This window comes from Pinus tabuliformis, chromosome 3_1, assembly GCF_031772625.1.
Source record: "Pinus tabuliformis cultivar Carrire ecotype Pingquan chromosome 3_1, CPIR1, whole genome shotgun sequence".
Taxonomy (NCBI): domain Eukaryota; kingdom Viridiplantae; phylum Streptophyta; class Pinopsida; order Pinales; family Pinaceae; genus Pinus; species Pinus tabuliformis.
Window position 1 is genome coordinate 444,175,008 of NC_142301.1, and position 21,962 is coordinate 444,196,969.

General features: G+C 36.7%; 1 pseudogene; it reads left to right on the forward strand.

The window, feature by feature from the left end:
* LOC149187657 (purple acid phosphatase 2-like) overlaps nucleotides 1-21,962 on the forward strand; it is a 289,652-nt pseudogene that overhangs the window by 193,371 nt on the left and 74,319 nt on the right.

Below are 21,962 nucleotides of genomic sequence, written 5' to 3' on the forward strand. Positions count from 1 at the left end.
TTGACATGGGCCACATACTCCTTGATTTGGTTTGAATAACTTTGGAATGTCTCGTACTTCTTTAATCTTGTTGATATTGATCAAGTTATCGAAGCTTGTATGTCCAAGTCGCTTATGTCACAATCAACTTTCATCTGTTTGACTTAAGTAGCATTTATCTTCTTGAATCTTGTTCAGAATATAGATGTTGTCTAGTGTTCTAACCCCTTTTGCTACAAGTTCCCCTGAGGAAGAGTTCCTTATTTTACAGTCTTTGGTGCTAAAGACAACATTATGTCCTTGATCACAGATTTGGCTAACACTCAGGAGGTTGTGTTTGAGCCAGTTTACTAGCAAAGAATTTTGAGCTTTTCCTTTTCCATTAATAAGAGTAACAGTTCCTTTTCCAGCAATTTTGGCAGATCCACTTCTAAAGGATACATTTCCTTCCTTTTTGTTCAATGAGACAAACTTCCCTTTTTCCCTTGTCATGTGTTTGGAGCAACCACTATCCACAAACTAATGATTTTCATTATTTTGAGCACATAGAGCTAGGCCACATTTATCTGTGTTAGGATTCTCACTTCTTGCTTTTCCTCTTTTGAGTGGGCAATTTTGTTCATTGTGTCCATTATTATTACATAATGAGCAAATCAGATCAAATTTGGCTAAGGGATCAAAAAATTGTAGGTCTTGATTTGTCCTTGCCCTTTGGGGCCATATGGTTTGTTTATTTGATCCTTCAGTTTTGGTGTGTCATTCTTACAAGCCATGCAATGTCTAGCTTGATGACCAAAATTTTTACAATGGAAACAATGCCTAAAAAAGATAGTTGTGCACCTGTTGTAACAGCCATGATTTGAATCAACATTCTTCCTTGGAGTTATTCTCTCTTCATTCTTTGGATCTAGGAAGAGCCTTTGATGAAATAATCTTTCTTCTTTTGGGTTTTTCGAAAGTACATCAGCATAGCTTTTCGCATTATTCTTAGTACTTGATGATTCTCCTTTAAAACCTATTCCAGATTTGTCATGTTGAGGTTTTTTATTATTTAGGATAGTGTCAACTATTTGAGAGCTTTTCCAACCCTTTTTAACTTGCTCCAATTCCTTCCTCAGAGATACTATTTCAGCTTCACGTTCTTCGCAAGCTTCTTCTTTTTCTTTTAGCTTATTTTTCAAGAGATCTTCCCTTATTTTTGTTTCCTCGTTTTCTACCTTGAGAGAAATGATTTTATTCCGTAATTTCTCATTTTCTTCAATGGCACTTATTAACAATTCATCTACATTTCCATCTAGCCATAAGTCATCATCATTTGTGAATTCCATGAATAATACTTCTTGGCTTCCAGCATGGTCATTTTCTTCATCTAATTTTTCATTACCTCCTTTGCGGTGAGGAAACTGGTTAGTTGATTTCTTTTTTATGACTACAAATTCATCTTCATCAGACTCATCTTGCTTAGAGAGTAAATTCTTCTTATTGAACCCTTTATTTGTGTATACCATCCTTTTATAATTTTATTCATCATCACTATCATGCTTATGAGGACATTTTGCATCATAATGACCTGTTTTTCCACACTTGAAACAAATAAGAGGGTATTTACCTTTTAGCTTAGATCCTTTCTTTATCCTTCGTACAAATTGTGCCAATTTGGATTCAACATCGGAGTCATCACTACTGACATTCCTGTCTTTCCCCTTTTTTGATTTTGAGGCCTTGAATGTTGCATCTTTGGAACTTGGGAAACCTTTTCTCATCTCATAGGCAATGAGTATTCCATGGAGTTCATCCATCTTGAGAGTATATATATCCTTCATTTCTTCTATGGCACTTACTTTGGAGTCAAATCTGTCTAGGAGAGATCTTAAGACCTTTTGAACAATGGTGCTTTCTTCAATGTTTTCTTCCAATCCTTTAAGAGAGTTGACCACTTCTGCGACTCGAAGAAAGTATGATGCAATATATTATTCATCATCCATTTTCAGACTTTCATATTTCCCTCTATGATTTTGAAGCTTTGACTTCTTGACTTTGGAGTCCCTGTAGTATAAACTAATTAGCTTATCCCATACTTCTTTGGCAGATTTAAAATTCATGACTTTTGTAAATTCAGAATCAGTGATTCCATTAGTGATGGAGTTTAAGGCTTTTTCATTTGCAACGTAGACTTTCCTCTCGTCTTGATCTGTTGGAAGAGTGGAAGGAGCTATATACTCATTTAAAACCGAATGCCAAATTTCAGGTCCAAGGGACATTAAGTAATAGGACGTTCTCTTTTTCCAGAAACCAAAATTTGTGCCATCGAACAGAGGAGGTCTTCCCGACACTTCTTGATTTCTCATCATGACTAAGAATCCTTCTTCAAGCTGTTAGGCTAATGTGAAGAAGCCCGCTCTTATACCAATTGTTGGAAATATTGAGAGGGGGGTGAATTAGTGTTTCTTTTTAATTGTTATTCTTACCAGCCAAAACATTTATAATTGGAACACAGAAGTAGATAACAGGAATAAATGCTTTTATTAATGTAGACTTTGCAATAAATCAAGTACAAGATATATATATATATATATATATATATATATATATATATATATATATATATATATATATGGCTTCAATCTATTGCCAAGCACCAACTTGGACTCTTTGTGAGGCTCCAACCTCCAGAGCACCAACTCTGTCTTGTCAAGGCACCAACCTTGAATTTAGGAGCACCAACTCCCAAGACACCGATCCTTTCAGTTCTAAGGCACCAACCTCAAGGGCTCCAACCCTCTATTGTACCTATGACTTACTTCTTTCCTCCTATTCCGTACACTTCTACCAGAACTTTGGCTCCCTTTTTTTCTTACAATTCGCCAACACCTCAAACTTTCCCTTGTTCTCTATTTTATATGTCGAATATGATCCAGGTGGATGTTGGTGGCCACCCACCAACCCATTTGGACCCCCACAACTGTCTCTTTCAGTCTTTTCAGTTTCCTAAATTACAGCACAGTTTACTATTTTTAGCAGTTTTTCGGGTCCTGAACTTCCGGAGCCGTTTTGAGGCCCTAAACGACGTTTTTTTGGGATTCTGGGGCAACATGGGTCCATGGATTGATGTTGCCTCCCAAAGTGGTAGTACTCGGATAGATCTTTCTAACGAGCTATCGTACGCGTCAAACGGAGATCGTATGCCAAAGTTACGACCCCGGGAAATTGATGTACCAATTTACCCAAACGGGGCCCACAATTTGGCGTTTCATCTTCTAGGGTTAGGTTTCGGGATGTGAAGGGTTTTCCATTGTTTCTCAACAATAAATAGGCCTTCGAGCCTCATTGTAATACAGTTCGGAACAGTTCAGAGGCATGTAGCCGCCACATCTCTTCTCAGAGATAAGCTACCATCGCCCTAGCTAGTTTCTTTCCATTTCTGTTTGTAAGCATATTTCAGTATTTTACAGTAATGAAATGAAGTATTATTTCCGCTGCATCTCAGTATTTATGGTTATTTCATCTCTGTATTTATGGTTATCTCTGTAATCTATTGCGTTCCCATTTAAATCCGGATCAGAATACTCCTAACCTTTGGCTTCCGCTTGTTTCGTCTTCGCTCGCTTGATCTTTTAGCTTCCTCTGCGCTCACTCTTCGGCTCCCTCTGTCTCTTCGGGTTCATCAAATTGTTACAGGACACATTAATGCAAAATAGAGGCCGTATTATAATAATATTGCATATTAAAGAAATAACTATATCAGAGAGGCCCCCCTTCTTTTTTCAATATTCATACAATGGACCCAACATTCTTTACGACAATCGCATCACTCCTTTAATCACAATCATATCTTCCTTAGTCGCAACTCTTTGTCTTCACGATATAACATTGTTGATGCCCCTTAACATCCTTTGTCCTCCTGTAACAATATCATAGATTAACATAGTTAGAAATATATAATGGGTGGTCCCACATGCCATGTCACAATCTCAATCGCAATCACAACTTTCAGGAGGTCTTTTATAAGTCATGTCTATAACATCGCCGATGGGCAATTACCGATTGCCCCTACTGGATGCAATATGATTATAAACTGTTGTTAATAACTCCGTCAGGTCCATAGCTCCATCGCAATCAGCGGTTTGACATTCCTTTGTACATTGCGATTACCGTGGATGTGACATTTGATTAAGCCATGCTATAATGGTGTAGTCGAGTCCGCAATTATATCGGAATCGAAATTTTAATGTGGCAAGGCTTTTAAACACTACAATGCATAACTCCCGATATGGCGGTCACGATATACCATTAGGGCGCGATATAATAGGACCATCGGGTCCGCAACTGTATATCGCAGTCAGGGGTTTCACTATGGTACTAATAGAACCCACCGATGTGATTTCTCCGATATATATATATATATATATATATATATATATATATATATATATATATATATATATATATGTTTCGCTCTTCTCTAATATTCCTTCGATATCTGCGCTATTTTTATTATAATGTTTATATAATAGAAATACACAATAATCATGTGTAACTTACCCTTTCTACCTTTTTACAGCCTTTTCATATTTTCCGATGTTTTCCTTTTTTGGATCAATCCTCCACCATAGATCTTATCTCCAGATCTAACGATCCCGACTTAACCTGATCAACCCAAAACCGTTTGTTGATCCTTCACCGTCGATCAACCCGCGCTAGATCCAACAACCTACATGCATTTCGGGTGAGCCACTTGCAAGAGAAATAACCACACGAAAAAGTGGTTTTATCTCCCCACCTGAGTGCTACATGTCACTCGGTTAATGGAATCGGGCGCTCTCCTCTAAATACCACTTACCACCTAGCATCCGCCTGATAACCACTGCCACTATTACAAACCTGCCAGTTAACTGTTGAACATGGTTACACATAGTAACAACTCTTCGCTCTTTGCTTCTCGTGGTTTCAAATGACTCTTCCTCTATGCTTCTCTTACTCCTCTGATTGGTCTTCCCCTTGGATTCTAATAGTTCTTCTTTTGCATATATTATATGCGATGCTCCTCCGTTAACTGCTCTTCCACTGGCTTCTCCTCATGATGCGTGTTCCTCTTTGTTCCTTCTAATGAAATTCTTCCCTACTTTGATAGCTCTACTCTGATAGCTCCTATGACTTCTGATGGATTGACTGTCTTGGCTTTCCTCTGGTTTCTCCTCATGGCTTCTTGCTCCGCTTCTCCTAGAATATTGCCATATTGACATCAATGACAATCTAGATCAACGGGTATAATTTAACCTATCCAAAGTTATTTCTCTACTCCAGTAGTATTGGTAGACAAGAAGTATGGATCATGGTATATGTGTCTCAATTATAGGGAGCTCAACAAGCTCACTATTAAAGATAAATTTATCATTCCTGTCATTGATGAATTGTTGGATGAATTACATAGAACAATTTACTTCACCAAGCAAGATCTTCATTCAGGATATCATCAAATTAGAATGAAGATAGAAGACATTATAAAAACAACATTTAGAACTCATGAAGGTCATTATGAATTTTTGGTCATGCCTTTTGGTCTTCCTAATGCACCTTCCACATTTCAAGGTTTGGTCAATTCCATTTTCAAACCCTTCCTTAGAAAATTTGTGTTAGTACTTTTTGATGATATAATAATCTACAACAAATCTTGAAAGGATCATGTTCAACATGTTGACAAGGTGCTAAAACTATTGGAGAGAAACAATTGTATGAAAAAACCTCCAAATGTTTCTTTGGGGTATAGGAGATGGAATATTTGAGTCATATTGTATCTCACGAGAGTGGTAAGGTATATGCTAACAAAATTAAAGCCATTAAGGAATAGAAAACCCCCATAACCCTAAAGCATCTTAAGGGATTTCTCAAGTTGATATGGTATTATCACAAGTTTTTTAAGAATTATTGGAAAATAGCAGCACCTCTAACAACATTACTAAAGAAAAATGCATTTTTTTAGACTCCAGAAGCAACTAAGTCCTTTAAACATCTTAAAGAGGTAATGTTCCAAGCTCCAGTTTTAGCTACTCCAGACTTCAATAAAACCTTTTTGGTGGAATGTGATGCCTTAGGAAATGGAATTGGTGTTGTTTTAATGCAAGAAGGAAAACCCATTTCTTTTGAAAGTCGTCAAATCAAGGGAAATTATTTACACAAACCTATTTATGAGAAGGAAATGTTGGCAATACTACATTCCCTGAAGCAATGGCGCCCTTACCTAATGGGAAGACATTTCAGGGTAAAAACAAACCATGATAGTCTTAAATACTTTTTGGAACAAACATTATCTTCAGAAGAGCAACAAAAATGGGTCACTAAGATGTTTGGTTATGACTTTAAAATCATCTACAAAAAAAGAAGCAAAATGTTTTTGCAAATGCACTCTCGAGAAGGGATGAGGATGTGGAAGAATTTCTCTATGTCATTTCTATTATCCAACCTGAGTAGATAATTGAAATAAGAGAGGAATGGAAGAATGATGAAGAGGTGTGGAAACTCATTCAAAAATTGCAGCAAGATTCCAATACATCATATACATTTATGTGGAAAAATGACACATTATGGTAGAAAGATCATTTATATCTATGTACGAATTCCCAACTCAAACAAAATATTATTTGGAATTTCACACCTCTCCTTTAGGAGGGCACTCAAGATTTATAAAAACGTACCACAGGATCAAGAAGAATCTTTTTGGGATGGCCTTAAATATGATATTCAGAAGTTTGTGGCAGAATGTTTGGTTTAACAACAAAATAAAGTTGAGAAAATTAAAACCCAGGGCTTATTACAACCTTTAACCATTCTAGGTCAACGTTAGGAGGAGGTCTCAATGGATTTTATCACAGGTTTGCCCAATTCCGAAGGAAAGAGTGTCATCATGGTTGTAGTCAATAGACTTACCAAGTATGCATAGTTTTGTGCATTATCTCGTATTTTTAAATCTAGTACAGTTGCTACTGCATTTATGGAAACAATTCAAAATTTAAATGGAAACCAAAGATTATTTTAAGTGACAAAGATCATATTTTCACTGGAAAATTTTGGATGGAACTATTTTCTTGTCTTGGTACTCAATTAGCTCATAGTTCGTCTTATCATCCTCAATCTGACAGGTAAAATGTGAATGGTGAAGAAATGTGTGAAATGATATCTTCGTGGCTTTTTATCTGACAAACAAACACAATGGGTCAAGTAGTTACCTCTGGCTAAATGGTGGTATAACACTTCCTTCTATACTATAGCAAAAATGACCCCGTTTATGGAAATTATGGATATCATCCATCATCCATCAAATCATCTTTAAGAGAAAATAAGGTTCAAGCAGTGGAAGATCACATCGAGCATCAACAAAAAGTTCTCCAACTCTTAAAGGATAACACACTCTAGCGTGGAATCGAATGAAACAACAGGAAGATAAACATCGTAGTGAAAGAAGTCTTGGCATAGGCGACTGGGTATTTCTATGCCTACAACCATACAAACAAATGTCCCTCAAGCAAGCTAAGAAGGATAATAAATTATCACCCAAGTACTATGTTCCTTACATGGTGTTGCAAAAGATTGATACTATGAGATACATATTGGAGCTATGTGCATCTTCAAGAGTACACCGTGTTTTCCATGTTTCATGCTTAAAGAAGTTTATCGATAATAAGCTCCCAATTCAAACAATATTGTCATAACTTGACAAGGAAGGAAAAATCATATTGGAGCCTAAAGTAGTCACGGAAATAAGAACCCAATAGTTATGGAATCGATTAATTTCAGAACCTGATAGTCATTGCATGGTAGGTGTTTATTATACTAGTGTAGCCCCCTTATTGTTATTTTTGTGCCCATGTAGCCCCCATATTGTTATTTTTGTGCCCCATAGAAACCCACTATTGCTATTGTTTTTCCCTTACATTATTATTGTTATGTAGGCTCTTTTTATATCGTGACTCCTTAGAATCCTATATATACCAAGGAGGTCTTGCAATTTGTATCATCCACTAATTGTTCATTTATGTGATGTATAAGAGGATTCCTCCTTGAAGAGGTTAATTTTCAAGTCATTGATCTATATTTTCTTTTGTTTGTGATTTGGTTGCATAACAGTTATAAAGGTAGTTATTGTATATAATGAGCAATGTCTAATGTATTTAGAATACGCGTTTTAAAAAAAATGTGGTATTTTAATGTTTCTCCCTAACACACACAAAGTAATGCAAGTTTAAGTTTTCCATCTCATTGAAGACTATAAATAAAATTTATTGTAATGTGGGATAAATATGTAATTTCCACACGATAAGAAAACAAGTATTGCTTTAAGAAAGATGGTAAGTCTTATTTAGTTAAAAAAAAATCATTATAAAGAAATGGTCTTTTTGATCTCCAAAAGTTCAAGTAAAATGGAAAGTGAAATTTCTTTAAATTGAGTTAAGACACAAAGTATAATAAAAGCATTTAATAGGAAAGAGTCACCCTAGATAATGGGTAATTGACTAATGTTTTGAGGATGTATTTTTTTGAATAAAGAACATGCCTCTAAAGTGCCCTTGATAGAAATTATGATTGAATCATACCCCATGAATATTAGCTTATATAGAACCTCATTATTAAAATGTAGGGAAGTAAAAAATCAAGTGTAAAGTCTCATTTAATTAAGTGTAATCAAGTGAAGTGTATCACCGTGAAAATCATAAATGGTGCTAGATCCCAAGAATGATGGTACATGGGAATGTTGTTAGTGCACAAAGTTTCTTCCTCAATTCAAAACTCACCTCAAGCATAACTTTGAAACATTAAAAAACCCTAAACACATAATTATAACTTTTCACACAAAGATAAAATAGCTCAATCATTAATTATAATTGAGAACTATCATTAAGTATGAATTTATGATGAGGTCAATTAAAGGAGATACTTGAAAATGAAAATAAAGCATAATTTTCACATTAGTTCCTCTTGTTTCATGCATGTTGGATTTTGTTTAGGACCGAAAGCTAGGTTTCCCATTGTAAAAGTATCTCTACGGGGGTCATGGGAACTATGAGAGGATATAAGATCTTACATAAGGTGCCTAATTCTTAGTTACATACCTATTCATTAGAAGGTTACTTCTAGGGGGTGTCACTAACAAATGTATGAAACTAATTCTCGTCAATTTATTGGGTGTTATTTTTTTCTAGATTAAATTGAAATTATTTGTGTTCCATGTAATTATGAAAATTTTTGAGTTGAAACCTATATAAAGTGGAAACAAGTACATGAGGAAATGGTTTATGAAATGAAACATACGAAATTTATTATAAGCATAACCATCACTTCAATATTTTGTATAGTTTACACTTAATAATAGAACATGAATACATGATAAATAGATATAATGGCTTTCATTCCTACATTTTTTTTCTCACATTGATCTTGCATAAATGTGTTTCTTGGTAAACAATGTTATTGTTGTAACATCATTAAATCATGAAATGACTCCTCGTTTACCTTGTTATTGTTGTGTCTTGGAATTACTCAGGGAGAATCATATCCTTTTGTACCATATTCACACAGGTATCATGTTCCATATCAATCATCGGGAAGTACATCCCCATTTTGGTACTCTATTAAGCGTGCATCAGCTTACATCATTGTTCTCGCTTCATACTCCGCATTTGGTAAGTTGTTATTAGATAATATTATTTAAGTTCTTATTAGATAATATTATTTGATACAACTATGCTTGTAATTATGTTCCTTAAAGCTTTCATCACTAGAAAAAGAAAGAATGATGGGAATTTTGATAGAGCCTAATTAATAAGCTATATGTCTAACAAATAATTTTAGCTAATCATTATAAATGGCATTATGTCTCACATTTTTTCACTTCCATAACAAGCCTCAAGTTAATGTAGGTTTTAACCTCGTATAGAAATTACCTGCATACGAATTCTAAAACATAGAAAATAAACAATGAAATAGCATAACACATAAAACACATATACACAGAGATTTTCCCCTGGATCCCAAAATTGGGACTACCAGATTGATTTTTCATTATGTTCCTTTCAATGTTACAATAAATATTTATACATGTCGAAGCATCCAATACCATGGACCGAAAATCATCGCATCCAAGACGATAGACCAAAAACCATAGCGTCCAAAACCATGTGCGAAAACCATGCACAAAACCATAGGTAGGTCCGCCCAACCTAATATAGGGTCCAAAAAAAAATTCCCGGGGCACTGCCCCGGACTTCATAGAGGTGGGACTACCCACCCCCCTCAAACCCCGTTGCGTAATCGGCACAACGAAGGGGGGCTCCGCCCCCCCTCTAACCCCCCGGTTCACTACGTAGGCTAGTCGTGGAAAGAATATAACACAACCCCTCCCATTTGTTGTTTTCTTTCCAAAGGGGACCACGGGAAAGCTTACTCATTTATTCAGCCCTGCAATACCCATTGTTTCTCTACACCAAGAGAACTTCTCAGAGCTCACAAATTTTGTCAATGCATCTGCATTATTCTCCAAAGTGTCCACCTTTACCAGCAACACCTTTTTGTCTTCTATCATATCCCTCACAAAGTGATACTGAACATCAATTTGCTTTGTCTTTGAATGGTAAGTAGGGTTCTTTGCCAAGAAAATTGCACTTTGGTTGTCATAGTTTATTCTTATAGCTCCCTATACTAACCCCATACTTGAACACAATCTCTGCAACCAAACTGATTCCTTGCTTGCATGAGTGGCTGCCATGTATTCTGCCTCTGTAGTTGATAGTGCCACTACAGATTGTTTCTTACTCATCCAACTGACTGCACCTCCAAATAGGTTAAACACATACCCACTTGTAAATCTTCTTTGATCCAGATCTATAGCCCAGTCTACATCAACAAAGCCATGAATATCCAAAACTCTGTCCAATCCTGGTCTTCCTTGGTAGCACAAACCATAATCACTAGTGCTACGCAAATACCTGAAGACATGCTTCACTGTTGTCTAATGCTCCTTCCCTAGTTTTGACATAAACCTACTCAATACTCCCACTGCATGTGCAATGTTTGGTCTAGTAAAGACCATCGCATACATTAGGCTACAGACTGCACTTGCATATGGAACACAGGACATGTCCTCTTCCTCTTCTTATGTCTTGGGACAATGTTCAGCATATAACTTTACACCTATAGGAATAGGAACCTTCATCGGTTTACTATCCTGCATATTAAACCTCTGCATTATTGTCTCGACATACTTCCTCTGGTTTAACCAAAGCTTCCTCTTTGCCTGATCTCTTTTATTTTTCATGCCCAAAATATAGTTTGCAGCACCAAGATCTTTCATGTCGAATTTGGAGGACAATTGGGTCTTCAAATCTTGGATAATTTCTTTGTCATTTCCAACCAGCAACATATCATCCACATACAAAACTAGATAGATAACATTGTCACTAATTAATTTAAAATACATACAGTGATCTAATTTGCTTCTGGTGAAGCCAAGTCCCCGTATAAATGTATCAAACTTCTAATACCACATCATTAGTGATTGTTTTAACCCATACAGAGACTTCTTTAACTTGCATACCAGTTCTTTCTTACCCTTCACCGCAAAGCCTTCAAGTTGCTTCGTGTAGATCTCCTCTTCCAAACCCTCATGAAGAAATGTTGTCTTCACATCCATCTGTTCTACCTCAAAATCAAAGGTAGCAACAATAGATAACAGTAATCTAATAGAAGCTACTTTGGCAACAGGAGAAAAAATATCACCAAAATCAATGCCCAACACTTGGGAATAACCTTTTGTTACCAACTAAGCTTTGTATTTCTCCACCTTTCCTTCTGCATTTGTCTTCTTCTTGAACACCCATTTGCTGCCAATGGGTTTCCTTCTAGCCAGAAACTCCACCAGATCCCAAGCCTCATTTTTTGTGAAAAGATGTCATTTCATTAACCATGGCCTCTTTCCAGAGTTTGCCATCCTCTAAATCTACTGCTTCCTTCACAGTTCTAGGATCATCATCAATAATAGATAATAATAAAAATTGAACAGAAACAGATGGACTATACCTTTATGGCTGCGTTCTTTCTTGAACTGACCTTCTCACGTCTGAAGTTTGTGGCTCTTCATCTTCTGGTTCCTCATCTGCTGTAGAGTCTGATTCTTCCTCCTTAAGCTGAAACTCTATCTTCTCAGGTTCCTTTGGTTGGACTTCATGTTTAATAACATCTTTCACCTCTCTAAACACCACATCTTGGTTGTACACAACCTTCCTTGTTACTGGTTTCAAAAGCTTATAACCCTTTAAACCATCCTTAAACCCAATAAAGATGCACTTTTCAGATTTACTATCCAAATTGGTTCTTTTCCCTTTGTAGCATGTACATATGCATCACATCCAAATACCTTCAGATGTGAAAGAGAGGATTTCTTACCAGTCCAAACATCTTGTGGAGCCTTATCCTCCAACGCTAATGAAGATGATTTATTGACCAGGTAACATGTTGTCTCCACCTCCTCTGCCCAGAATTCTTGTCCTAACCTGGCACCACTGAGCACGCTTCTTGCCTTTTCCATCAATGTCTTGTTCATTTTTTCTTCAACTCCATTTTGCTCAGGTGTGTATGGAGTAGTCTTATGTCGTGCTATACCACACTTCTTACAGAATTCTTCAAATTCCTTGCTGCAAAACTCTCCACCGTTATCTAACCTCGGCACCTTTATCTTCTTCTCTGTCTGGTTTTCTACTAGAGCCTTAAATTCTTTAAACCTGTCAAAGACTTTAGATTTCTTCTTAAGGAAATATATCCATGTATTCCTTGAGAAGTCATCTATAAATGATACATAGTACACATACTTACCCAGTGATGGAACCTTCATAGGTCCAAACACATCACTATGCACAAGCTCTAATATATGTTTCGCCCTTTTACCACCAAAGGGGAAAATTATCCGATTTTGCTTCCCATATACACAATTTTCACAGAAATCGAAATCCATAGAGCTATTACTCATACCTTCTACCATACCTTTATCATGAAGTATTGAAAGGCCCTTCTCTCCATTATGTCCAAGCCTTTGATGCCACAGCATGATTTTCTCTACAAAGACCACTAGATTTTCTGCTCCACTTCCAGAAACCACAGAACTGTTGCACCCATCAACAACAGTGTTACCTTGCAGCTTGTACAAAGTTCCAATCCGAACTCCCTACATCAATACTAGTGCTCCCCGAACCATCTTGCAAGTATCTTTCTCGAACACTATTTTTACACCTGCATCATCCAATTTGATTACAGAAAACAGATTTTTGGCTAATGCAGGAATATGCAAAACACTCGGAAGTGTTCTAACCCTTTCACCTTGCAACTTCAACTTTACTTTTCTGTGACCAACAATTCTAGCCTTCCTATCATCCCCTAAGAAGACATCACCACCATCATATTTCTCATACTCACAAAACCACTCTCTATGGGGAGTGAAGTGAAAGGATGCACCTGATTCAATCAATCATGCCTCATGATCTACATGTGTATTTGAAGAAGCCAAGTACACATCCCCACCTTCATCTGAGCTAGTTTTCACCTTTCCAAAAGGAGCATCATCAAACCCCTTTCCTTTTTCAGGAACTTTAAATTTACAGTCCCTTTTGTAGTGCCCTTCCTTTATGCATTTCCAGCATACCACCTTTACAGGTTTTCCTGGAGATTTAGATCTCCCTCTAGATTTAGATCTCCCACTCGATGACTTATTTTTGTTTCTGTTCTGGGACCGTACTCATACAAACAAGGCATCCCCATTCTGTCTCTCCATATTTTCCTGTCTCATCTCCTCCGCCAGCAAGGATGAGACTATTTCATCAAACTGCAAGGTAGTTGCATTGCTACCTATTGCAATAACTAGACTATCCCACGAATCTGGTAGAGAACACAACAAAATGATTCACTTATCTTCATCTGAAATTTTAATATCAGCATATAATAACTGACTTACCACAGTATTAAATGTGTTCAAATTCTCTGTCACCGAGTCTCCATCTTTCATCCTCAAGTTATACAACTTTTTCCTTAGGAACAAGTTATACAACTTTACATAAATGAACAATTCTTGGATGATACAAATGAAAAGACCTCCTTTCTATATATAGGAGTCTAAGGGGTCATAACATAATCAGAGCCGACATAACAATAATAATGTAAGGGCACAATAATAACAATAGTGGGCTTATATGGGGCACAATAGTAACAATATGGGCACTACATAGGTACATCAATATAATAAGGGGGTTGTACTAATAAAAATAAGGGGTTACACTAGTAGCATAGGGGCCTAACATGCCCCTCTCCTTCAAAAAGTGTTGTCCTCAACACTTTAGTAGTTCTTGATGCTTCTATATAAAATTCTTGTCCTCCCATGTGGCATCTTCAGCGGGTAAGTTCTTCCACTTGATGAGATACTCTAAAATTGATCGATTTGGTAGTTGTCGAGTTCTTGTTTGTGTGACTGCTCCAGGTTCCAATATGATTTTTCCTTCCTCTTCAATTTCTAGCAATATTGTTTGAATTGGTATCTTTTGCAACTTTTGAATAAGTGTCCATACTTCTTCATCCTTCTTCCATTCATCCCTTGCTTCATTTATCCAATCTGGTTGGATAATAGAAATAGCACAAAACAATGCTTCCACATCCTCATCCTTTCTTGAGAGTGCATCTGCAACAAAAATTTTCTTCCATTTTCTATAGATGATGTCAAAGTCATAACCCAACATATTTGTGACACATTTTTTTCTGTTCTTATAAAGATAATAGTTGTTCTAAAAAGTATTTAAGACTATCATGATCCATTTTTACCTTGAAGAGTCTTCCTATTCGGTAAGGTCGCCATTTTGTAAGTGCATGTAGTATTGCCAACATTTCCCTCTCATAAATAGCTTGCTTGAGATGTAGTAGTAAAAATACCCAATCACCTACATCAAAACATTTTCCACTACGATGTTCATCTACCTATTGTTTCGTTTGATTTTGCACCGAAGTGGTATTATCCTTTAAAAGTTGGAGAACTTGTTGTTGATGCTCGATGTGATCTTTCACTGCTTGAACCTTTTTCTTCTTGATATGTCCTTCTATCTCTAGAGTTTGAGGAGTGGTAATTTCTTCCAATCCTTTATAAGATATGGTCGGATTCATTTCTTGATGCTCGATGTGATCTTTCACTTCTTGAACATTTTTCTTCTTGATGTGTCCTTCTATCTTGATAGTTTGAGGAGTGGTAATTTCGACCAATGAATTACAAGATATGGTTGGATTCATTTCTTCTTTCTCGATGTGATCTTTCACTTCTTGCAACTTTTTCTTCTTGATATGTCATTCTATCTTGAGAGTTTGAGGAGTGGTAATTCTTTCCAATGCTTTACAAGATATGGTCTGATTCATTTCTTCTTTCTCTAGGGTGGGGTCCTGGTGTATATCCTCTTCTTTTGATGTTTCTTGATCCTTTATGAAACTAGCTCACAAAAAGATAGAAAAGATAGATCAATGCCTTAGAATTCAGCGTCTTCGAGGGGGCAACCTCCTTTACATTACACAAATGAACAATTCTTGGATGATACAAATGAAAAGACCTCCTTTCCATATATAGGAGTCTAAGGTGTCATAATATAATCAGAGCCGACATAACAATAATAATGTAAAGGCACAATAATAACAATAGTGGGCTTCTATGGGGCACAATAGTAACAATATGGGCACTACATGGGTACATCAATATAATAAGGGGGTTGTACTAATAAAAATAAGGGGTTACACTAGTAGTATAGGGGCCTAACATGCCCCTCTCCTTCAAAAAGTGTTGTCCTCAACGCTTTAGTAGTTCTTGATGCTTCTATATAAAATTCTTGTCCTCCCATGTGGCATCTTCAGCGGGTAAGTTCTTCCACTTGATGAGATACTCTGAAATTGATTGATTTCGTAGCTATCGGGTTCTTGTTTCTATGATTGCTCCAGGTTCCAATATGATTTTTCATTCCTCTTCAATTTCTGGCAATATCGTTTGAATTGGGATCTTTTGCAACTTTTGAATAAGTGGCCATAATTCTTCGTCCTTCTTCCATTCATCCCTTGCTTTGTTTATCCAATCTGGTTGGATAATAGACATAACACAAAACAATGCTTCCACATCCTCATCCTTTCTTAAGAGTGCATCTGCAACAAAATTTTGCTTCCATTTTCTATGGATGATGTCAAAGTCATAACCCAAAATATTTGTGACACATTTTTTCTGCTCTTCTAAAGATAATAGTTGTTCTAAAAAGTATTTAAGACTATCATGATCCATTTTTACCTTGAACTGTCTTCCCATTCAGTAAGGTCGCCATTTCTTAGGTGCATGTAGTATTGCTAACATTTCCTTCTCATAAATAGCTTGCTTGAGATGTAGCATTAAAAATAACCAATCAACTACATCAAAACATTTTTCACTACGATGTTGATCTACCTGCTGTTTCATTCGATTTTGCACCAAAGTGGCATTATTCTTTAAAAGTTGGAGAACTTGTTGTTGATGCTTGATGTGATCTTTCACTGCTTGAACCTTTGTCTTCTTGATATGTCCTTCTATATTTAGAGTTTGATGAGTGGTAATTTCTTCCAATCCTTTACAAGATACTGTCGAATTCATTTCTTGATGCTCGATGTGATCTTTCACTTCTTGAACATTTTTCTTCTTGATATGTCATTCTATCTTGATAGTTTGAGGAGTGGTAATTCCGAGCAATGAACTACAAGATATGGTTGGATTCATTTCTTCTTTCACGATGCGATCTTTCACTTCTTGCACCTTTTTCTTCTTGATATTTCCTTCTATCTTAAGAGTTTGAGGAGTGGTAATTCTTGCCAATGCTTTACAAGATATGGTCTGATTCATTTCTTCTTTCTCTGGGGTTGGGTCCTGGCGTATATCCTCTTCTTTTGATGTTTCTTGATTCTTTTCTTCCTCCTCTTAATACTCTATGTAAAATAATTTCTTCTCAGCACACTGATGACCTTTAGTGCATTTGTTATCACAATTGTAACAGAGCCCTTTTTCTCTTTTTTCTTCTAATTGTTGTGGTGTAACCCTTGTAGGTTGTGGAAGGCTAGGAGAAACAACACTTCCATCTTTATAGTTGTGAGGGGTAGACTTCCTTGTTGCCATAATTTTACTTTCCACTATGTGACAAAGCCCTTTTACTCTTTCCAATTGCTGTGGTGTTGCTCTAAAGAAGGTGTTTCTCTTTGTATCCTCATAATGTGCTATCATTTCCTCCGTGAAAATTGACCACGTAACAAGTTGTTTACGAAAAAAAGCCCTTTATACCATAAAAATTGATCTGGTTCTAAATATGAAGATGCAATACATACCTTTTGTAACAGTGGTACACCATGTTGATCAAAATATTGCTCCATCTGAAGTATCCAATTTACCGAATCCTTGCCATCAAACTTCCTCATATCGCCTTTTCTTGATTTGAGGAGCTTGATATTGAAATGACTATAACTCTGTAATTTTGGCTCTTCCAATTCTGAAATTGTGACCTACAGTAGCCCTCTATGTCCTCTTTCCAATGCCACTAGTCTGATTTAATTTAGATTCTCCAAGAAATAGTTATGCAAAATATCCCAAGATGACCTGATTATATACCTTTTCAGAAGAGCGAAATTGTAGGAAGTGCCACGTGTCATTGTTTCGACCTTAGGATATGAAAAATATACACAGGAAACTACAGTCCATCCTCTTTCTGTAACTTCTAACGAGATTTCAATCTGATGCCCAAAACAAAAGTTATAATGATTTTCCCAAGGTCACATGTTTGGAATGTAATTTAGGAGTCTGCAAAAAGACCAACTTCGTCAAATCATATTTCTGTAAATATGGCATGAAAAGCTTTGAAATTCATACTCGTGGTTTAGCGCGATTTCTTCTCAAATGGGTTTTGTATTTCGCTTTTGAAACGTTGCACAAAAAAAATTATAGCAAAAATGTCATGATGACCTATTTGGAGCAGCGAAACCCTAGAATCCAAAGCTCTGATACCAAATGTTATGGAACCAGCTCAAGAAAAAGATAGAAAAGATAGATCAACGCCTTAGAATTCAGCCTCTTCGAGGGGGCAACCTCCTTTACATTACATAAATGAACAATTCTTGGATGATACAAATAAAAAGACCTCCTTTCTATATATAGGAGTCTAAGGGGTCATAACATAATCAGAGCCGACATAACAATAATAATGTAAGGGCACAATAATAACAATAGTGGGCTTCTATGGGGCATAATAGTAACAATATGGGCACTACATAGGTACATCAATATAATAAGTGGGTTGTACTAATAACAATAAGGGTTACACTAGTAGTATAGGGGCCTAACAACAATTTATTCACTAAAGACTGAGATTGGTACAAAGTCCCTAACTTGTCCCACAAAGCCTTAGTCGTAGCTTCCCCTAATACATTCAACAATACTGAATCTGAGACACACAATCATATTGTGATCTTGGCCTTCTAATCCAACTTCTTCCATTCTTCATCGGACACTCCCATTGGTTTAGTACCCAGATCTACCACGATCCACTGAACTTTATCCACTAAAAAATCCTCCATCTTGAGTTTCCACAACTCAAAACTCTAACCATTAAATTTCTCAATCTTTATCTTTCCACTACTTGCCATCTTCTTTTGCCACCAGAATCAATCCCGCGGATCTCCCACTGAACAGGGTTTACCATAGGCCCAAGCAAAACCCTTGAGCAAAAAAGGCGTCCCCTTGAAGCCAAAATATCTCTGATACCAAATGTAGGTTTTAACACCATACAGAAATGACCTGCATACGAATTCTAAAACACAGAGAATAAACAATGAAAGAGCATAACACATATACACAGAGATTCTCCCCTGGATCCCAAAACCGGGACTACTAGATTGATTTTTCATTATGTTTCTTTCAATGTTACAATACATATTTATACATGCCGAAGCATCCAATACCATGGATCGAAAACCATCGCATCCAAAACCATGGACCAAAAACCATGCACAAAACCATAGGTAGGTCTGCCCAACCTAATATAGGGTCCAAAAAAAAAATTCCCGAGGCGTTGCCCCAGACCCTGTAGAGCGGGGGCTACCCGCCTCCCTCAAACCCCCCAGATAGGGGGGCTTGCCGCTCTGCCATTGCGCAATCGGCGCAACGAAGGGAGGGCTCCACCCCCCCTCTAACCCCTCAATTCACTACGTAGGCTAGTCATGGAAAGAATATAACACAACCCAACAGTTAAGAGGCATATTAACCACTCTTGTGAGATTGAAGATAAGGAGGTATTTTGTTCGTTATTTCTTAGCATTCACAATTTGCCTTTGAAATTTACTCTTAAATTCATATAATATTATCTCTTTTTATATATAGATTTATATATATCCTCTTGACTTAGAAAAAATTTAAAAACTGAAGAAGTTGATCTCAATAAATATACAACTTAAAGGACTCTCAAACAAGTGAATGTGCATGAAATCGTTGCTTTAAAATTTAATTAATGCCAAAGTAAGATTGGTTAAGTGTATTTAAACAAATGAAAATTGGAAAGGATTATGGAAATGATTGTTCAAATCTCATAATTATACCTTAGAATAACTAATTTATTTAAGGTGGACTCAAAGTTCTAATTAGACCAACAATCTAACATAAATTAAAGCATTGTGGATGTTGAAATCCTTTGTTTGTTTACTACCATTTCTAATTAATGATACCTATAAGAGAACAACTAATGAATCCAAAGAAGTTATTCCATATTTATAATGATTCCAAAAACCAAAAGGTTGGATTTCATATAGAATTCTTGGATATTATTAATTATTTGTTTTTGTTAAGGTTAAAGTTTCTATTGATAAATCAAAGCAATTTATAGCATATAGTTTTGGTTTTTCCTAGTCTACAGCTAGGGAAACCATCCCATTGGTAAAACCATAAATAATTTAGCAACCATAAATGGTGTTCAAACAAGAGATGAAAAGGAGTTGAATATTTGGTCTTAAGACTCCTATTATGTGAACAAGTATATAAATATCATGAGAAGAAAGAGGGAAAAACTAGAGAAACAGTAATTGTTCATGTTGGTTGGGATGAGTCGGAGGGATCCACTTCTCTTGACACCTTGTCAATACCATGAGAGTTGTTCAGGGTTGGTGGGAGGTTGACATGATATTCTATCCTCTTCATGCACCAGTCCAAATTATTCATGTACAATTGTGTAACAATGTCTCCCATCCCCTTGGAATTTCTCAAGCCTAGTGGGAGGTGTTACTTTTAATTAACCCAACCTCCATAGTTACCTCATGGAAATGGCGTTAAAAAATTCCTCCTTCCAAAATTTAGGGGAATTAAATTTGGACAACACCACCATGTCATCAAGATATTTCTGATGATAATTTTTTCCTCAATTCGATCTCCGGAACAAAAGTTATGTCTGTTAAACTCTAGGCCTTAATCCCTTGCCACATCAACAAGGAACTACCACATGTCACCCGTGTGGCACTGCCACCTCAAGCAAGGTCTTGCACTGCACTCATCATTTCATAGTCCCACTGTACCTCTGCAGCACACCCTCTTCTAAGAACGTCCCATTCCTATACTTTTGTGATGCAATGTAACCTTACACAACAAATGATGGGGTCATTTCTCATCTCATGCCCTTCGTTAGCTCGCTACGACACCTTTTTCTAATAGAATCCAACTCGTAGACTTCTAAGACATGATATGACCTTTCACATCAAGTGATGTATAAATTTCCCATCCTACGGCTACACCTTGCTAGTGCGCATAGGCCTGAACCTCGTAGTGTGACATACATGATGGGGAAAATTCTATCCTACAACTTCTTTTAGTTCATGCCCACCTTCAAAATGTACTGACATCTTTCCTGGGACCATCCCTCCATGGTGACATTGCTCCAAACAACATTAACTTCCCCTTCCATGCCACATAGTGCCCCTATTCTAGGTGGCACCACCAAATACCTCCACGTGTCCTAGTGACACCTCAGTCTCAATGTACACGTCACTTCCCTTCCAATCCTAATGACATCAATTTTCCATGCCATGCACCCACATGACAACCACGTAGCCATCCCTAACCTACATGTCATCTAATAGTTCAGCCTGGTTGAGGGGCCGACTAGCTCTCGACCTTTGTGCAAACCCACAAATTATCATTATATGGTTTATTTTTATTGTTGACCAATCCACTTTACTTAACATGTGGCATTTTCCCTAGAGCATGTTTCCTTCCACTCCCCTAGTATGAAATTTGTTTCATTTAGTTAACAGAAAACTACCCGTCATGCCCCACACTTCATGCTTGTTATGCTATCCACCATGCCTCGTGGACTCTTAGACCTTTGTGGCATGATAGATGTTTTGGTGGTAGGTGATGGTTAAACTCATGTCCAATGCCTTCTATATATCATGCTTCCCTTGCTACTTCTACTCGGTCATTCCAACATAGTGTGACAGAAATATTTCATGGCATATGGCAGGGATCTTTCATGTATTTCACCCTTATTACCAATGTGCCTTAGCCAATTCATGATTTTCCTTTAGCTCATTAATCTCAAGCTCAAGTATGTCACCTTAGACTTAAAACTATAGACTTTCAAGGACCATTCTCAAACTCCTTTGAGGACCAGTGTCACTCAGAATATTAAGTTTCCAAAGAAGCTTATAGACATGCCCCTTCATTAGGTACTTAAACAAGCCAACAGTGGTCAATACAACCCTGGTTACTGAGAAAAATAATGACCTACCATGTTCAAAAATGGATGCAAACTAACATCATCAAAACAATCAACGACCATGCAATGCAGCATAAAATCAGTCAATACTTAAATGAATACCATGAAATCATGCATAATATAGCTTTTTTGAGCATAAAAAGCATGCATACAAGACTATACCAA